General features: G+C 40.8%; 1 protein-coding gene across 1 annotated transcript in view; it reads left to right on the forward strand.

The window, feature by feature from the left end:
* The first annotated feature begins 3,667 nt into the window (after positions 1–3,667).
* Positions 3,668–13,715, forward strand: part of LOC129833628 (serine/threonine-protein kinase/endoribonuclease IRE1-like) — a 28,011-nt gene continuing 17,963 nt past the window's right edge. The window contains exon 1 of the mRNA XM_055898323.1: positions 3,668–3,810. The gene's annotated coding sequence lies outside the window, so the exon portion shown is untranslated. The remainder of the gene's footprint in view (positions 3,811–13,715) is intronic.

A 13,715-nucleotide genomic window follows, 5' to 3' on the forward strand; every position in this document is an offset into this window, starting at 1 on the left:
CTCTCTCTCTCCCATGGTCAATCGTGACAGACCAAATTGTTAAAGGAATTTCATTCCTATGTGTTCATCAACCAATTCAATTAAAATACTCTGCCCATTCATAAGAATTTGTAAGATACTTATTTGCATAAAATGGACAGAAACCAGTCTCAAAATCAATCAATCAATAGCGTTTATTCTCGAGAGTACTGATCATAGTACAATTTACATCAGGTTATATAATAAAAATGACGTCATAGGTTTTAAAATGTCCTTCCTCCTCTCGGATACAATGGCAATACAGTTCACAGCCTTCTCACATTGTCTGCCACCTGTTAAACAATCTCCTACCAGCCCAGGGTCTCTCCCCTCCCTGGGTACAGACAGAATGTCCTGTAAGGAACACAGCATTCCAGCCTGTCTGATGATAACTCCATTCTTTCTAACAAGGAACAGACATTCCTTGTTCCAATTCTTGATTAAAATTACACACATTATATTCAGGACTATGATTAGAATAATGTTCATACATCCATACAGTAACATAGTAGTATTCTGTTTAGTTATAGTGTTAAGGTAAATGTATACATAATTTATTCATTATTCATCAAAATCCCATAACAATGAGGTCGGGAGCCCTTGGCACCATGGGCTGGAACGCCCCAGAGGTCCTGGATGACAGCAGGGAAGTAAACCCTGTGAGTGGCTCCTGATCTTTACACTGGACCAGAAAACTGTTCAAGTCATTACAGATTCAGAGATAATCCAGAAAAAAATGTAATGAAATAGGCTAATTGGGATTTCCTTACAGGAGTAAAACAGGATTGATCCATTGCTCAAAGGAACAGTTCACCCTAAAATCAAAGTTGATCATCTGTTGTGGAGATCAAGCTACAGTATATTATACATACATAAGACAGATAGGCACCATCTACACAACCATGGTGTGGGATGTGGACTATGCTCGACATTAGACCACTTTTGGGGATAAAAGATTAACCACTTTCCATCCACAGGTTTATGCCAGTAAAGTCATATTATATTTTTAAAAATGTGATGGAACCAGGAAGTTTAGGTACAATTTTATAAATGCCAATGAATGCCATTTGTTCGTTCGACATGGTGGGATCTTTTTGTGTCTGTAAAATGAATTATGCAAGAAATGGCAGTAGAAACGGCTTCAAACGCAAATATTGATGTAATAACCATCATACTGAAGTAAACTTGGAGTCACGTGATGATATGTTGTGTGGTCCTCCCACTATGAATGTGTTGGCTAGAGAGCACGTGCCAAGACCAGAGTAGGCACATTCCTATTGAATTCAACAGTTTTTGTGACAAAACTATGGGTAGAATTGAAAATACAATGTAAACACATTCAACTTATGAGTTTTATTTGGTACATGAAAACTTAAGTGAAAAAGTACATTTTGTGTACACTATGTCGTCACACACTGATTTTTATCCACAGATTTTTATCCTTAACAAGTTTTTATCCTCAACATATTTGCTTACTTAATATGCTACCTGTATATGAAATAAATGTTGTGACTGTTGCATTCATGAGTTTTTAATTTGCACTATATATTAATTGTCCTATTTAGCTCGTTGGTATGTTTTTGTTTTTATGCCTTGTGGATAACTAGTCGACTGACGATTCCTGACAGGTAGACTATATTTATAGGATTTTTAACTTTAAACCAGGACATTGTGAGGTATTTCAATCTTGCTGCATTGAGACTTGACTAGGGGATTGGTTTGTTCTACAGGTTTTATAATGCATTATTAGAATGTACTGTGTGGATTACTCATTGCATGTATATTCTCTTGACAGATCTATGTAAATTCCGGTCGTATAAAGGAGGGTCCGTCAGAGATCTTCTCCATGCCATGAGAAACAAGGTATGGGTGTCTTTCCAGCTAAATGGAACAACAATACTTTTATGATGTACTATTTATGGCTGGAGGGAAGGAGTGACAGAGTTATAATTTGATGTAACAGTGTATGCATACCCTTCTCTGTGCAACAGCCTCTTATGTGTGTTTACCTGATTAATGATGGACGTTTATATTAATCGTTCTTCTTTTGTCCTCCTCCTATAGAAGCACTCTGATTAAATGTTCTCTTACCTTACCTCCCCTTCCCTAAGGCATAACTATCGTTTTCTACCAAACAAAACATACAGTGCTCAGACAAGGGAAGGGCAACTTCTTTGACAGCTCTGTGATTTGGGCCATTACTTTATTTCACAGCTCTTATTCCACAGCTATCACTCTCCACTCCACAGACAGGACAGAGCCCATCAGGTGCTGCTTTGTTCTTAGCCTACAATACATTTAAACACAGTGATAAGGTGTTGCTTATTTTTTTGAGGTAGTTGAAAACATGAATTACTTCTGTATTTAGACAGTAGCAGCTCTTTGGCATTAAAGCAATTACACGCACACACCCCGTGCCCAAGGCCACAGAGCCACTGCAGACGCTGTGGCTCTGTCCTATACTGGTGAGGACCAGGCCTGCATTGCCTGGGAGCCGCCGACAGGGGGGAGCAGCAGCACATACCAGGCTCAGAATGTATCTGTCCTCGAGGTCCCCCGAAGCATCAAGAAGCCAGGGTGGAAATGAACTAGTTTAGGCCGTACTGTGTAGTACAGAGATAATCTTTTATTTTCACTAGAATCTCTCCTAATGTCAAGTATTTTGAGGTATTTAAGTATTGTCATATTATCTTGAATAACCGGTGTACATATTACATTGACTCTATACTGGTACTCCCTGTATATAGCCTCGCTATTGTTATTTTACTGCTACTCTTTAACTACTTGTTACTTTTATTTTTTATATTTTACTTGTCTATTTTTTACTTAACACTTATTTTTCTTAAAACTGCATTGTTGGTTAAGGGCTTGTATAAGTAAGCATTTCACTGTAAGGTCTACACCTGTTGTATTCGGTGCATGTGACAAATACATTTTGATTTGACGTGTTGGGCACAAAATACTTGGCAAAGCAAGGGAGGAATTGTGTGTGGATGTTTTTGGAAGACTTAAGTTGACAATTGTTATGTGTGCTCCCTCTCCGGCCTCTAGGCCACCAGGCTGCTCGTTATGGCACACACCTGTCACCATCGTTACACACATCAGCGCATTATGACACTCACCTGGACTCCATCACCTCCTTGATTACCTGTCTTATATATGTCACTCCCTTTGGTTCCTTCCCCAGGCGTCATTGTTTCAGTTTCATGTCTGTGCGTTGTTCATGGTTCTTATTATGTTTCATTTATTGATTAAATCACTCACTCCCTGAACTTGCTTCCCGACTCTCAGCGCACATCGTTACACAATGGTCGTTTTATTGCGCAATGTTCCCCAATTTGCTGTAAATAGGTGTATATTTGTGTATAGGTGATGACTTGATCATTGATAAATCATGGGATGTGGCCATTGTGCCTTTTTAAATAACACTGTGTTATGTATGTGAGCTCTGTGAGGGTAGACTTCTCTGAAATTGTTTTGCTACTACTCACATGCTGATAGTGACAGCTTTTCTCTCTTGAATCAAGACTATTTTAGTGCCTGTCTTCCTGTGCAGGCTAGGACAGATATGCCAAAGGGTGCTTGAAATATCAGCTTGTGTTTTAATTGCAGGGTGTCACCCAAAGTGCATAACTCTTGTTTTCTACAAAGCGAAACTTACAGTGCTCAAGACAAGGGAAGGGCAACTTATTTGACAGCCATGTGATTGGGTGGGACAGAAAAAATGTCATTTATTTCACAGCTCTCACTCTTCATTTAAACACAGTGATACAGTGTTGCTTATTTTTTGAGGTGAGTTAACATTAATTACTCATGTATTTAGACAGATATTCCAAAGGGTGTTTGAACTGAACACTGGTAAAAGCATAATGTGTTTATCTTTTCTACTTTTATCTCTGTTAGCGTTGTGCTGTACATCAGACACAAAGAAATGTGATCTGGTTGTGTTTTTATTGCAGGACGTCACCCAAAGTCTTGTTTGCTTGATCGCTGACACACCAGAGCTGTGTTGAATACTCACACTACTCACACTAACCGTACTATGTGTGATGTGAATTGAGTATATAGTATGCCTATTGGTCATTGTATGGATATAATTAGTATGCCAAAAGTTCCCGGATGTCGTACTAAATTTGCAAAATATGAAGCAGAGTACACTATTTCCAAAGATGTTCTATCAGTGCTATTTCTGTACTTTAGGGCCATAATGCAATTCTTCAGGAAATGAGCGTGGCTTCACATCGTTTTCAGATTTTAAGAAAATGGTGGAAAATATGCAGCCGAAGTACGAGTGCGGATACAAATGCATTGCTTTAACTAATTATGAGAAATGTTAAGGAAATGTTGAGTAATGTAAAAAAGTTATTACTTTTCAAATAAGTTACCTTACACGTTATGTTGGCTGACAATTTGTTAGCTATGCTGTCCTCACGAACCACATAACATATCATTACATCAGTATGTACCGGTATGTTAGCTAGCTACCTAATGTTAGTTGGCTAAGGTAAACTCACCCCATTCCGTACAAATGTGCGCAACCGCAACATTCAAACGAGGCTACAAAGAAAACTAATGGGACTGTAGCGACTGTGTTGACTTCAAAATCGGGGGTGTGAACTACGTTTCTATTCAAGCGTTGATCGACACGGTAATGGCTCTATAGTATTGGAGAAAAGTTGAAAAAAACGGACCCTCCGTTACATCATGACGTGTCATGTCGTAACGTACAGCACGCATAAAGCAACTATTTCTGTCTTACAATATCTCTCCACCAGGTGTAGCACTTCTCTCATCGTTTAAAAACTAGAAATGGACAGTGACGGGGGTAATGGGGGATACCTAGTCATTTTTTGCGTCATCATTGCATGCGATCATCATTCTCAAAGCCGCTGTTTACTTCTAAGATCACTTTAGCACTGCCCTAAAAACCCGATTCAAATTCGACACAAACCTTCAAATAGGTATGTAATGACACATTATATAAACTCTTTATAGTGTTTTATTTACATTTTAGAGGCGATAAGGTGATAAGTTGGACAGATCGAGTGAAAAAAAGCAATTTTCCCACACAACATCTCTCCTTCTCACTATCACGCATTATTTTGGCTTCCCCACCCGCCATTTTTAAAAAGACCCGACGGGGCTCATTGCCTTCTTGAATTATCCCGAAACGGGTAGCATTTAGGTCATGTAATTGATTCTGTTGGAAAGGGGAGAAATTGTGCTTTACAATGGTATTGCCATTACAGTTGATCTGGAAGGATTACGTTTTTGGGGCGCTAAAATAAGGGCAATTGTACGGACCAAGGCGATGTACGAGTTTACGTTACTTATACATCAAACTTTAACTATAGGCTAACTAACTACCCAACGTTTGTTGACTTGATTATTCCCGTCATTCTTAGTTTAGCTAAATGGTATAGTCGTGCGCTCTCAATGGACATTCGCTCTGGCTATCTACTCCGATTCCAGAGCACTCTCATCTGAGTGTTTCCAAGTGCAGAATAATGAATTTAGGAGCCCTGGTTGAATATGGTCGGTGTCAGTAAATGTCGGCAAAAAAAGCGTAATTAAATTGTTGCCAGCAGCACAGTTAGTCACTAACGCCCTGGATAACATGAAAGCTGCCTAACCAGCTCTGTTAGGGCGAGTAGTTGTTACTTTTATTTTGTATTTGTAGCCAAACTAGGTTACCTGGGGTGGCAGGTAGCCTAGTGATTAGAGCGTTGGGCCAGTAACCGAAGGTTGCCAGATCGAATCCCCGAGCTGACAAGGTAAAAATGTCGTTCTGCCCCTGAGCAAGGCAGTTAACCCACTGTTCCTAGGCCGTCATTGTAAATAAGAATTTGTTCTTAACTGACTTGCCTAGTTAAATAAAAAAAAATATAGGTCACTCTCATTTGTGTCTAGAAGTAGCTGGCCAATGTTAGCTTGGGTGCTTGACTGCCCTTGTAAGGTCAGAACGCTCAAATCAACCCTCCTCGCCTGAGCGTCCAGTGTTTGCTCCGAGAGCGAAACGCTCTGAATTTACGAGCGCACTCCAGATTAAATTTAAGAACACACACGAAGTTGTAAAATGTCTAACTAGTAATTTGTTATGCTAACTAGCTAGCAAGAGGTTGCATAGCAACAGCATCAACTTCTGGTAGACTGGTGAAGAGCTAGTACACTCAACTGAAATGATACTGTTCGTTTAAAAAAACTAAAAACTAAAATGAACTAATGGTATGTAGTATATACTCATTAAGTTTGTAGTATACAGTATGTTAGTATGGTTATTTGAACACAGGCCTTGGTTTGGCTACAAGTCATGATAGGATGATTACAAAAAGTATTCCCTTTACATTCCGGGTTATGGGCTTTAGTTTTTTTGTCCATTCTTTGATGGAGAAATTATATTTATTTTCTCTCATCCTATATTCCTTAATGATGATCCAATGCAACATGTTTTATTCAATCATATCCATTGTCAGTGAATGACAGATGAATAGGTATTTAATGTATTACAATTATTAGCTGTAATAGTTTGTAGTATTATTTGATTTATTTTCTAAGTGGAATTAATTTACTTCAGGTGGGTATTTTGTAATATTCATATTACACCGATCAAAAATATAAACGCAACATGTAAAGTGTTGGTCCCATGTTTCATGAGCTGAAATAAAAAAGTCAGAGGAATTTCCCACATGCACAAAAAGCTTATTTCTCTCAAATTTGGTGCACACATTTGTTTCCATCCCTGTTAGTGAGCATTTCTCATCCACCTGACAGGTGTGGCATATCAAGAAGTTGATTAAATATCATGATCATTACACCTTGTGCTGGGAGGCTAATCAATATATTTCAATTGACTGATTTCCTTATATGAACTGTAACTCAGTAAAATCTTTTCAATTGTTGCGTTTATAGTTCTGTTCAGTATATTGTACATTCTAAGTGATTTCAATAGGTCTTTCTCCATTCTGATTGTTTTGTACTGTTTAATTCAACTTCAACCCCCCCAAAAAATCAGTATTGTCACCCATTACTGCACGATATGGGAAAACAATCTAGGCTTTTTTTTAACCATGTGTTGCAATTGCGATTTGACTTGCGATTTAGAGCAACACACTTGGTTGAACTGTTGGAATAATGGAAATAGAATGATTATTCTAATTCTATAGTTAGAATATAGTAGTGGGCACTTTGAATACAGATAGTATTTGACATGACAACGAATGAAAATGCCAAGGAGGCGTTATGTTGACAGGGTAGGAAACAAATAGTTTATAAGTGTTTCCCAGGGGACCCTATAATTTTTGGCTACAGTGAATGTTTTCTCTTAGCTACTTCATGTAGATAACATATTATTGCTTTGCGCATTCCTCTTTGATTTAGAAGATACTGTTACACAAAAAAAATGCAGATTTATCATGCTGCATCGCTAATTTCGTTTGCTCTTACTCTACAATTATTAGCTAGCTAGCAATTAGCATTAGCGGCTAACAAGATTTAGGCCTAACTTGCTAAGAAAAGACAAACTAGCTGTTTGCAGATAAGAAACACAAACTAATGGTGTAATTATAGAACACTAGTGGATTTCTATTAAGAGCAAAGTGAAAACAGCTTCGATGCCATGTTCTGCATTAACCATGCAGAGGCTGAACGCAAGTGTCTTGTGGTCGAGGAACAACAAATGCACTTCTGGAGTGACGGGGCGGGGCTAGACCTGTGTGGCATGGAGAGAGAGAGAGTGGAGAGAGTTGACTTAAGTAGCGAAGTAAACTATACAAATGGACGTTACACACGACGTATCACATTTAACATACCAAACATTCAAATACCGTTATAGAAGATAAAGTAAAAACCCTAACGGGTCCGTGCATCAATACAGGTACAGTGGGGCAAAAAAGTATTTAGTCAGCCACCAATTGTGCAAGTTCTCCCACTTAAAAAGATGAGAGGCCTGTAATTTTCATCATAGGTACACTTCAACTATGACAGACAAAATTAGAAAAAAAATCCAGAAAATCACATTGTAGGATTTTTTATGAATTTATTTGCAAATTATGGTTGAAAATAAGTATTTGGTCACCTACAAACAAGCAAGATTTCTGGCTCTCACAGACCTGTAACTTCTTCTTTAAGAGGCTCCTCTGTCCTCCACTCGTTACCTGTATTAATGACACCTGTTTGAACTTGTTATCAGACACCTGTCCACAACCTCAACCAGTCACACTCCAAACTCCACTATGGCCAAGACCAAAGAGCTGTCAAAGGACACCAGAAACAAAATTGTAGACCTGCACCAGGCTGGGAAGACTGAATCTGCAATAGGTAAGCAGCTTGGTTTGAAGAAATCAACTGTGGGAGCAATTATTAGGAAATGGAAGACATACAAGACCACTGATAATCTCCCTCGATCTGGGGCTCCACGCAAGATCTCACCCCGTGGGGTCAAAATGATCACAAGAACGGTGAGCAAAAATCCCAGAACCACACGGGGGGACCTAGTGAATGACCTGCAGAGAGCTGGGACCAAAGTAACAAAGCCTACCATCAGTAACACACTACGCCGCCAGGGACTCAAATCCTGCAGTGCCAGACGTGTCCCCCTGCTTAAGCCAGTACATGTCCAGGCCCATCTGAAGTTTGCTAGAGAGCATTTGGATGATCCAGAAGAAGATTGGGAGAATGTCATATGGTCAGATGAAACCAAAATAGAACTTTTTGGTAAAAACTCAACTCGTCGTGTTTGGAGGACAAAGAATGCTGAGTTGCATCCAAAGAACACCATACCTACTGTGAAGCATGGGGGTGGAAACATCATGCTTTGGGGCTGTTTTTCTGCAAAGGGACCAGGACGACTGATCCGTGTAAAGGAAAGAATGAATGGGGCCATGTATCGTGAGATTTTGAGTGAAAACCTCCTTCTATCAGCAAGGGCATTGAAGATGAAACTCGGCTGGATCTTTCAGCATGACAATGATCCCAAACACATCGCCCGGGCAATGAAGGAGTGGCTTCGTAAGAAGCATTTCATGGTCCTGGAGTGGCCTAGCCAGTCTCCAGATCTCAACCCCATAGAAAATCTTTGGAGGGAGTTGAAAGTCCGTGTTGCCCAGCAAAAGCCCCAAAACATCACTGCTCTAGAGGAGATCTGCATGGAGGAATGGGCCAAAATACCAGCAACAGTGTGTGAAAACCTTGTGAAGACTTACTGAAAACATTTGACCTCTGTCATTGCCAACAAAGGGTATATAACAAAGTATTGAGATAAACTTTTGTTATTGACCAAATACTTATTTTCCACCATAATTTGCAAATAAATTCATAAAAAATCCTACAATGTGATTTTCTGGATTTTTTTTCTCATTTTGTCTGTCATAGTTGAAGTGTACCTAAGATGAAAATTACAGGCCTCTCTCATCTTTTTAAGTGGGAGAACTTGCACAATTGGTGGCTGACTAAATACTTTTTTGCCCCACTGTATATTGTAAAATACAGTATACCGTCTAGGCCTACTCAGCACACTTCAGATAAGATGCACATTGCTCAAACGTGTGACAGTTTTGTCCTACATTATTTTACTGTAATTGTACATGATAATGGCATGCTTACAGGCTCTCACAGTTTCAAACAATTTACATTTTGTCAGGAGTCACAATTAGAATGTGTTCTTGTTATGCCACCAACTTGCTATAATAAGGGATGTTTGATTATGACTATCTTTTGTGGTAAGGTATAATTAATACCAGTGGTGGCTGCTGAGGGGAGGATGGCTCATAATAATGGCTGGAACTGCATGAATGGAATGGCATCCAACACAATGAAAACATGGGTTTGATATCATTCCACCAATTCCTCTCCAGCCATTACCACAAGCCCGTCCTCCCTAATTAAGGTGACACCTACCTCCTGTGTTTAATACATAACATTATATTTATGTTCAGAATACAAACTAGTTACATAGATGATTAATGTCTGCACTGTCCTGTCATGGAATCCATCTGGGTTGAGTTAGACTTTACAGAATGTTCAGATGGAAATACTGAAAAGAAATACTGTATATTATGTAGAACAGACATGGTTCTCTGTCATGTAAAATGGGGAATGATGCCAGTTCTATACAAAACATGTCCATCTACAATGTTCAGATCATTCCAATCTCCTGAGTACTGCCCTAGAGACCTCAAGAAAAGTTGATGGATGAATGAAGATCTCCCACTCAGGCAGTTTACCATTGAAAATAATTGTCACAGTTCCGGTCTTCTTAAGGGGTGGCTCTCCCATAGGGAACAATGCATTAACACCCTCAAACTCAACTCAACTCAAAATCAAATCAAATCAAATTGTATTGGTCACATACACATGGTTAGCAGATGTTAATGCGAGGGTAGCGAAATGCTTGTGCTTCTAGTTCTGACCGTGCAGTAATATCTAACAAGTAATCTAACAATTTCACAACAACTACCTTATACACACAAGTGTAAAGGAATGAATAAGAATATGTACATATAAATATATGGATGAGTGATGGCCGAACGGCATAGGCAAGATGCAGTAGATGGTATAGAGTACAGTATATACATATGAGATGAGTAATGTAGGGTATGTAAACATTATATAAAGTGGCATTGTTTAAAGTGACTAGTGATACATTTATTACATCCAATTTTTAATTATTAAAGTGGCTAGAGATTTGAGTCAGTATGTTGGCAGCAGCCACTGAATGTTGGTGATGGCTGTTTAACAGTCTGATGGCCTTGAGATAGAAGCTGTTTTTCAGTCTCTCGGTCCCAGCTTTGATGCACCTGTACTGACCTCGCCTTCTGGATGATAGCGGGGTGATCAGGCAGTGGCTCGGGTGGTGTAGGTGTCCTGGAGGGCAGGTAGTTTGCCCCCGGTGATGCGTTGTGCAGACCTCACTACCCTCTGGAGAGCTTTACGGTTGTGTGTGGAGCAGTTGCCGTACCAGGCGGTGATACAGCCCGACAGGATGCTCTCGATTGTGCATCTGTAAAAGTTTGAGTGTTTTTGGTGACAAGCCAAATTTCTTCAGCCTCCTGAGGTTGAACGCTGTCTGTGTGGGTGGACCATTTCAGTTTGTCCGTGATGTGTATGCCGAGGAACTTAAAGCTTTCCACCTTCTCCACTACTGTCTGGTCGATGTGGATAGGGGGGTGCTCCCTTTGCTGTTTCCTGAAGTCCACGATCATCTCCTTTGTTTTGTTGACGTTGAGTGTGAGGTTATTTTCCTGACACCACACTCCGAGGGCCCTCACCTCCTCCCTGTAGGCCGTCTCGTCGTTGTTGGTAATCAAGCCTACTACTGTAGTGTCGTCTGCAAACTTGATGATTGAGTTGGAGGCGTGCATGGCCACGCAGTCATGGGTGAACAGGGAGTACAGCAGAGGGCTGAGAACGCACCCTTGTGGGGCCCCAGTGTTGAGGATCAGCGGGGTGGAGATGTTGTTTCTAACCCTCACCACCTGGGTCCTGGACTATCTGACGGGCCGCCCCCAGTTGCACAGGGCAGGGTCAAGACCCAGGGTCTCGAGCTTAATGACGAGTTTGGAGGGTACTATGGTGTTAAATGCTGAGCTGTAATCGATGAACAGCATTCTTACATACATACATTTGAAGTCAGAAGTTTACATACACGTTAGCCAAATACATTTAAACTCAGTTTTTCACAATTCCTGACATTTAATCCTAGTAAAAATCCCCAGTATTCGGTCAGTTAGGATCACCACTTTATTTTAAGAATGTGAAATGTCAGAATAATAGTAGAGAATTATTTATTTCAGCTTTTATTTCTTTCATCACATTCCCAGTGGGTCAGAAGTTTACATACACTCAATTAGTATTTGGTAGCATTGCCTTTAAATTGTTTAACTTGGGTCAAACGTTTCGGGTAGCCTTCCACAAGCTTCCCACAATAAGTTGGGTGAATTTTGGCCCATTCCTCCTGACAGAGCTGATGTAACTGAGTCAGGTTTGTAGGCCTCCTTGATCGAACACGCTTTTTCAGTTCTGCCCACAAATTTTCTATGGTATCGAGGTCAGGGCTTTGTGATGGCCACTCCAATACCTTGACTTTGTTGTCCTTAAGCCATTTTGCCACAACTTTGGAAGTATGCTTGGGGTCATTGTCCATTTGGAAGACCCATTTGCGACCAAGCTTTAACTTCCTGACTGATGTCTTGATGTTGTTTCAATATATCCACATAATTTTCTTTCTTCATGATGCCATCTATTTTGTGAAGTGCACCAGTCCCACCTGCAGCAAAGCACCCCACAACATGATGCTGCTACCCCGTGCTTCACGGTTGGGATGGTGTTCTTTGGCTTGCAAGCATCCCCCTTTTTCAGCAGTTGTGGCTGCTTTGTGTGATGTATTGTTGTCTCTAGCTTCTTGCCTCTTGTGCTGTTGTCTGCGCCCAATAATGTTTGTACCATGTTTTGTGCTGCTACCATGTTGTGTTGCTACCATGTTGTTGTCATGTTGTGTTGCTACCATGCTGTGTTGTCATGTGTTACTGCCTTGCTATGTTGTCTTAGGTCTCTCTTTATGTATTATTGTGTTGTCTCTCTTGTTGTGATGTGTGTTTTGTCCTATATTTATATTGTATTTTTTATTTATTTTTAATCCCAGGCCCCCGTCCCCGCAGGAGACCTTTTGTCATTTAGTAGGCCGTAATTGTAAATAATAATTTGTTCTTAACTGACTTGCCTACTGTGGTTAAATAAAGGTAAAATAAAAAATATATATAAAAAATCCACAGATGACGCAATCTCTTTTGCACACTACCTTCTCCCACCTGGACAAAAGGAACACCTACGTGAGAATGCTATTCATTGACTACAGCTCAGCGTTCAACACCATTGTGCCCTCAAAGCTCATCACTAAGCTAAGGACCCTGGTACTAAACACCTCCCTCTGCAACTGGATCCTAGACTTCCTGACGGGCCGGCCCCAGGTGGTAAGGGTAGGTAACAACACATCTGCCACACTGATTCTCAACACAGGGGCCCCTCAGGGGTGCATGCTCAGTCCCCTTCTGTACTCTCTGTTCACCCATGACTGCATGGCCAAGCACTCCAACACCATCATTAAGTTTGCCGACGACACAATGGTGGTAGGCCTGATCACCACCAACGATGAGACAGCCTATAGAGAGGAGGTCAGAGACCTGGCAGTGTGGTGCCAGGATAACAAACTCTCTCTCAACGTGATCAAGACAAAGGAGATTATCGTGGACGACAGGAAAAGGAGGGCCGAACACGCCCCCATTCTAATCAACAGGGCTGTAGTGGAGCAGGTTGTCGTGAAGAGGTCACGACAATGCTTATTCCCCCTCAGAAGACTGAAAAGATTTGGCATGGGTCCTTAGATTCTCAAAAAGTTCTACAGCTGCACTATCGAGAGCATAGTGCAGCTGCCCACCTCCACTGCCCACCTCCGACCGCAAGGCACTACAGAAGATAGTGCGTACGGCCCAGTACATCACTAGGGCAAAGCTTTCTGACATCCAGGACCTCTATACCAGGCGGTGTCAGAGGAAGGCTCTAAAAATTGCCAAAGACTCCAGCCACCTTAGTCACAGACTGTTCTCTCTGCTATCGCATGGCAAGTGGTACTGGAGCGCCAAGTCTAGGTCCAAAAGCCTTCTTAACAGCTTCTACCCCCAAGCCGTAAGACTCCTGAACAGCTA

This window comes from Salvelinus fontinalis, chromosome 34, assembly GCF_029448725.1.
Source record: "Salvelinus fontinalis isolate EN_2023a chromosome 34, ASM2944872v1, whole genome shotgun sequence".
Lineage (NCBI taxonomy): Eukaryota > Metazoa > Chordata > Actinopteri > Salmoniformes > Salmonidae > Salvelinus > Salvelinus fontinalis.